We start from the raw sequence: 6,003 nt of genomic DNA, 5'->3' as shown, positions 1-6,003 counted from the left end.
ATGTGTCACTAAATGTTTCTGGGATGGATGGATGGATGGGTATATGCAGTCTGCCAAGATGTCTACAGTGAGTTGGGCAGTCAAACCAGTTGGACTCAGTACAGTGGTAGAGCAATTGACAGACCATCAGTGGGCAGTGAAATCAATTTGGTGGATTCTAACCAACATTTTAAAAAGATGAAATAGAATAGAATAGAAAATGTCAGAGCAGATCCCATATATTAATAGCAATGTAAGTATTTTTTTGTTACTTTAGTTACACAGTGGTGATTTTCTAAATATTCAACAACAAGCACGACATAGATAAAAACCGATTGAGAGGGATGCCAACAATATCTACTGGTTGTCCGAATACCAGTATAAAATGTATCTTTTGTAGTAAAAAAAAAAAAGTGATTGAAGGCCACTGGTCTATGGAATATGGAACATAGCTTTAAGGCTTTTGGGGGATGGGAGGCAGCGAAAGGAACATATCTGTAATTCATTCCTGCCCCTGGGGGAGCCCTTCACGAATCCAGAGCAATCCCCAGTGTGTTGCAACTTGGGATATTCCGGACACCCGTGTTTCTGCCTGCTGGCATCTCCCGAGGACCCGGCGACCCCTCAGCTCCCCTGCCTTTGGGAACCTGCTCTGCCCGGGCTCCATGAGGCTCTGCTGATACCAACCAGTCCCTGCACTCCCGGCCGCAGTGATTGGCCCAATTTGGACCAATCAAAGTTTTCCAGGGTTTTCTATATGGGTGCTGAGTGGAGGTGCTGGGGGCTGTATAGAGCTTTGCCCTCCCCCTCCCACTCTCCGCAGAGAGGCAGTCTTCCTCTTGGAGAGAAAGAGAATGGGGCCTGTGCAAAGGTTGGAAACAAGAAGAAAGACATCTGATGTCAGCATGCGTATCTCTGGAACCTGGAAGCCAGCCTCACACAGCTACTGCCCTAGTACTGTTCTTTTTGGTTTTTATTTTTAAAATAAGTTAGTTTGTTTTGGGTTTCTTTCACTTGCCGATGAAGGAGTCGTGATTACCTCATGGCTCCTGGAGGTGGACAAGGGGCCCTCATTGCCAAAGAGACTGAGTACTAATGTGGCTCAGAAACTCACTGAGTGGGAGCAGGACGAGATGCTGATGATCTAGTGCCAGCGAGGCTGTACATGCACCCGACACTTAGGCCGCGTGTCCAGGGCGCCAGGGTGGGCCATCCCTCTGTGATGCTCCGAAGCCGCACGGAATGCTCTGGGGACTGTCTTCTGCATGAGCATTTCACCTAACATAGAGGTTGTAGGGAGCCCTCCATGACCCCTCTGAGGAAGGCCTGGAGCTCAATCCACTGCCTTGGGTGGGAGGCAACGGCCACTAGGTATGACTGTCCACTTCTGTCCTCCAGCTGGAAGCCCCAGGGTCTGAGGGCTGCCTAGGTCTGGAAGAGGCTGCTGGTTAGTTAGCTCTGTCCTCTCCCTTCAGGCCTTTCTCCCCAGCTGAGCTGACAGCTACCCCCTCCCCTTCCCCAAGGCTCAGCCTATCCTGGGAAGAAATGAGAGCTGTGTGTTCTGAGTCTGGCCCCTGGTTCTGTGTGTGTGTGTGTGTGTGTGTGTGTGTGTGAGAGAGAGAGAGAGAGAGAGAGAGAGAGAGAGAGAGAGAGAGAGAGAGAGACCTGAGGCTGGGCAGGTATTGACCTCTCCCAGTGCATGCTGGGCCTCTCCCTCTCTCAGGAGTCCCCTCCCCTCCTCACAGACAGAGCAGGGCGGCCTCCCTCACCTTCATACCCATGGCTCCCAGGCTAGGTCTGGGGTACTCCTTCCCTGACTCCAGCACTGCTACCACTGGCCCAGCTGTCCACTGAAGCGTCATCTCAGCTGGGGTTACTCTCATGGTCCCCCAAGTTCCCTGGAGCACACACTGCCCTGACTCCACTTTGCATCCTTCCACTAGCAGACAGCCTGTCTCGCTATGCTCTCCCTGCGCTCTACACATTCTCGTCTTTGCTCACTCTGGATCCCTGCTTGGAAGGCCTTTACTCTCTGCTTGTCCAAATCCTAGTCCCCCTTCAAGCTTCACAAAGAGCCCTCCTGCTGGCATCCAGGGCTGTCCTGGGCGCTTTACGTTGGACCTCGGTGCCTCCTCACCTCCAAAGACTTCCCACTGAGGTCCTCTTCTCTAAGAAGACTTTGCTGTGCTGTCGCCACATCTCAAACACTCTCAGACACCTCCTCGTTCATCATCTCCCCAGATTACCTTTAGAGTTCCTTCAGGAATGGATTGAGAAACACAATTTCCACTAGGTCACTTTTCTCCAGAATTTTATTTTGGATGTCGCAGACTGATAAAACTTGCAAAAAATTTTGCAGACTGACAGAATTTGTATATATTTAACAACATATATAACAACCAAGCAATAACATGGAAAACTGAAAAAAACAACCATTGTGTTATTGCCATTATTTCGTAAAAACACATTGAATACTAAAAAAGTAGGAGGGATGTAATTTCAGAATAAAGAATCATTCTTTAAATTAAGTACATTTATCTTTAACCAAAAATACCACATTACCCTTATTCTTTTCATTTTGCTATAGACCAGTGAGAACATTGTCATGGAAACCACCAGAAAGATGCAGGAAAGAAAAAGAGAGACACTGGAGAATGTAAGACGAGGGAAGGCAAAAGGACAGGGAATGAGGACATGGGGGAGACAGAGATCCACCAGTGAGGGGCTCCCTTGCCCTGAACCGACCCCCCTTCTCCTCATACGAGACTGGGATGGTCAGATTTGGGCCTTGACCAACGGGCAGAGCTGCGGCCATGCTCATAGGTCAGGTGGCTCAGGGATGGCCCTACTGGCCCCACTGGCTCCGTCCCCCTCACAGTGCAGGTGTCCCGGACTTGAGCTTAGGTCCAACCCCGCTGGATTTGGGAGGCAGGCCCTCGGTACAGAAGAGAGAGCACAGGACTTGGAGTCAGGAGCCCGAGGTGTAGGTCTGGCTCTGCTGAGTCACTTGGGGAAGTCCCTTCCTTCTCTGGGCTCAGTTTCCTCGGCTTAACATAAAGATTCTGAACCAGTCTCGAGTCATTTCGGAGGAAAATCACAGCCCACTGTCAAAAATCATTTTTTAAAGCCATGCACAAAATATTTTGCATAGTGTTTCAGGGGATCCACCAACCCCTCAGGGCCTGCAATAAACTTCCTAGGGGGCCCTGGGCCCCAGATCAAGAAGCCCAACTTGCCAATTTGGATACACAGCTGCTGCTCTCCTGCTTTCAAATCTTCCCCTTCAAAACAATCAATAGTACTTTTCAAATATCACCGGCAGGGCCAAGTAGCTCAGGGAAGGTGTTTACTCTATACAAAGAATTATTAGTCCCTGGGGACTCTTCGTAAGTTCTCAGTGGGGCTGGGAGACACAATGACCTTTATGGATGGGTAACTCGCTGACCAAAGCAGCAGGACACGGGTCTGAAAAGAGTTTCGGGCTGTGACTACTGGAGGAAGAGGACGCGGTGATGACAGGAGTCCTTTCTTTTTAAAATTTTTTTTGGGGAATATTGGGGAACAGTGTGTTTCTCCAGGGCCCATCAGCTCCAAGTCGTTGTCCTTCAATCTACTTGTGGAGGGCGCAGCTCAGCTCCAAGTCCAGTTGCCGTTTTCAATCTTTAGTTGCAGGGGGCACAGCCCACCAGCCCATGCGCGAATTGAACCTACAACCTTGTTGAGAGCTCTAGCTCTAACCAACTGAGCCATCCGGCTGCCCCGACAGGAATCCCTGTACTGGGGATAATGCCTTTTGACCTCCCGAGGCAGGGTAGGGCAGTGGGAAGAGTTTGGGCTCAGTAGCTAGAATGCCCTGGGTTTAGATCCGGCTCTGCAACTTAATTGCGTTATTTGGGCAAGTTATTTTATCTTGAAGCTTCAGGTTCTTCACCTGTAAAATAGGGATAAGAGTTATGCAGCAGAAATGATAGAATACACTAAATATTCCTGAGTTCCCTTAATTTCCCAGCCTCCCTTGCAGCAGATTGTGGTCATGTGACTAGTTCTGGCCAATGGTCTGTGAGTGGAAGAGGCATGTGTCACCCCTGGCTGAGGCATTCAAGTGTCTGTGTGCTTCCTCCATGTCTCTCTTCCATCTTCCATAATGACCTCAGAGGCCAGTCTCCCATATGGTGTGGCTACAGGATGGAAGAAAGGTCTCCTGTCCCGTATCAGACTTTACATGTTTGGCAAATAAAGTGGTATTGCACCACTGAAATTCCAGGAGTTCTTAGCTGTGACAGCTAACGTCAATGACGCTAAGACAGGGAGGGTGAATAGAGATAATAGACACAAAACACTCAGAGTACAGTGGGGGCTGTTATTCTTAGAGAAAACACCTAAGCCCCCTTATATTAGTCAGCTCAGCTGCTATAACAAAATACGATAGACTGGTGAATTAAATGACAGCAATTTATTTCTCACAATTCTGGAAGCTGGAAGTCAAGAGCAGGGTGTCAGCATGGCCGGGTTCTGGCAAGAGTTCTTCCTGGCTTGCAGATGGCTGCCTTCTTGCTGTGTCCTCACATGGCAGAGAGACGAGACAGCACTTCCCAAAGGCCCCAACTCCAAATGTTATCACATGGGGCGTAGGGCTTCAACATGGATTTGGGGGGACATAATTCAGTCTATAGCATACCACCCCATCAAGACTGGGCTCCTCAGATCTTTTCTTAAGAGCACATTTTTAAATGCAGAAGCAGGCATGGGTGCGGTGAGGCAGGACTTTCATCCAGGGTTAACGTGATAAAGGCCTGCATCCCTGCATCCCCCCCCCCCCCACCGCCCCCAATTCCACTGATTGCTACAGGCACCCTCCCTTTACCCTTTATCCTCTTTTTCCTTCTGGGTTTTCCTCTCTACTCTCTCCTCCCTTCCGTTTTGTCCCCCACACCCTGACTTTCATAGAATTCACAAATAAATTCTTAGATAGTGAATCAACTCATTAGGACTGGAAGAGGTCATCTTGTCTTACCCCGATTCTTACAGATGATGAGACAGGGCCTGGAGAAGCCCCAGAAGTCAGGGCTAGTTTATGCAAAAGATAAGGGGTGGGGAAGTGTGGTGCAGCAAGGGCGGAGAGACGGTCAGAATATCAAGAAGGAAGCTCTTTTTGTAAGGGTGAAATTCGGTAAATCAATAACATAATTAGACTTAGCTGGTTTGCAGTTTGACTCACCGCATAGCTCGCTATCTAGCCACCTGTAATTAAACCTAGCTGGTTTGCAGTTACATCTGCCCTGATATTCAGCTATTTCCTCTTTGTTTCTCCCCTCACTGATTAACTGAAGAATTCTGTTTTGTTCCCTTTCTCAAGGCTACCCATATCTCGTTAAGCCATATAATTAACAGAATCCTAACCTGAAAGGAGCGATTGCTTAATCATCAGGTGCCCAGACACCAGAATACAGATGAAGCCCCAGGCTGCAGTGGCTGAGTCTGGGGAGTCCGGCGACAACATGATCTTAACACAGACCAGACCCCCGGAAGGATCAGCACTCCGACCCTCCTGACCGGCTCCCGGTCTTTTGTTCTTCCTGTGCACCTAGAAAACCTTCTGACCCGTCTAGGAACGGGGAGATGGCCTTTGGACAGGAATCCGCCATCCTGAATAAACTTGCTTTTCTTTCCACCAACCATGTCTCTCGATGTTTAACTTTTTCAAGCGGCAGGCAGCCAGACCTTAGCACGGTATCATTTTCATTTCAGCATATAAATTTTGCATAATTTTTCAATAAAATTTGTAAAGTTTTATTTTAGTTTTAGTTTTTATTTGGAAGTAACATATATGGACGCCCCCAGGGCCCCTTCAACCTATAAAATCCAGCCTGTTCAAGGCTTGAATCAGGGTCTCACCGGAGCGCCTTTCCTTATTCCATCCCTTCCCGGGGCGCTGAAAAAGGCTTTGCCCCGACTTCCTTCCCCTCCCCCTCCCGCCGAGGGCGGGCCCCCGGGGCGCGGGGTCACGTGTCAGAGAAGGGGGTT

Source organism: Rhinolophus sinicus, chromosome 2 (assembly GCF_057876585.1).
Source record: "Rhinolophus sinicus isolate RSI-liver-muscle chromosome 2, RSI-T2T, whole genome shotgun sequence".
NCBI lineage: Eukaryota > Metazoa > Chordata > Mammalia > Chiroptera > Rhinolophidae > Rhinolophus > Rhinolophus sinicus.
This window is presented reverse-complemented; position numbering follows the sequence as displayed.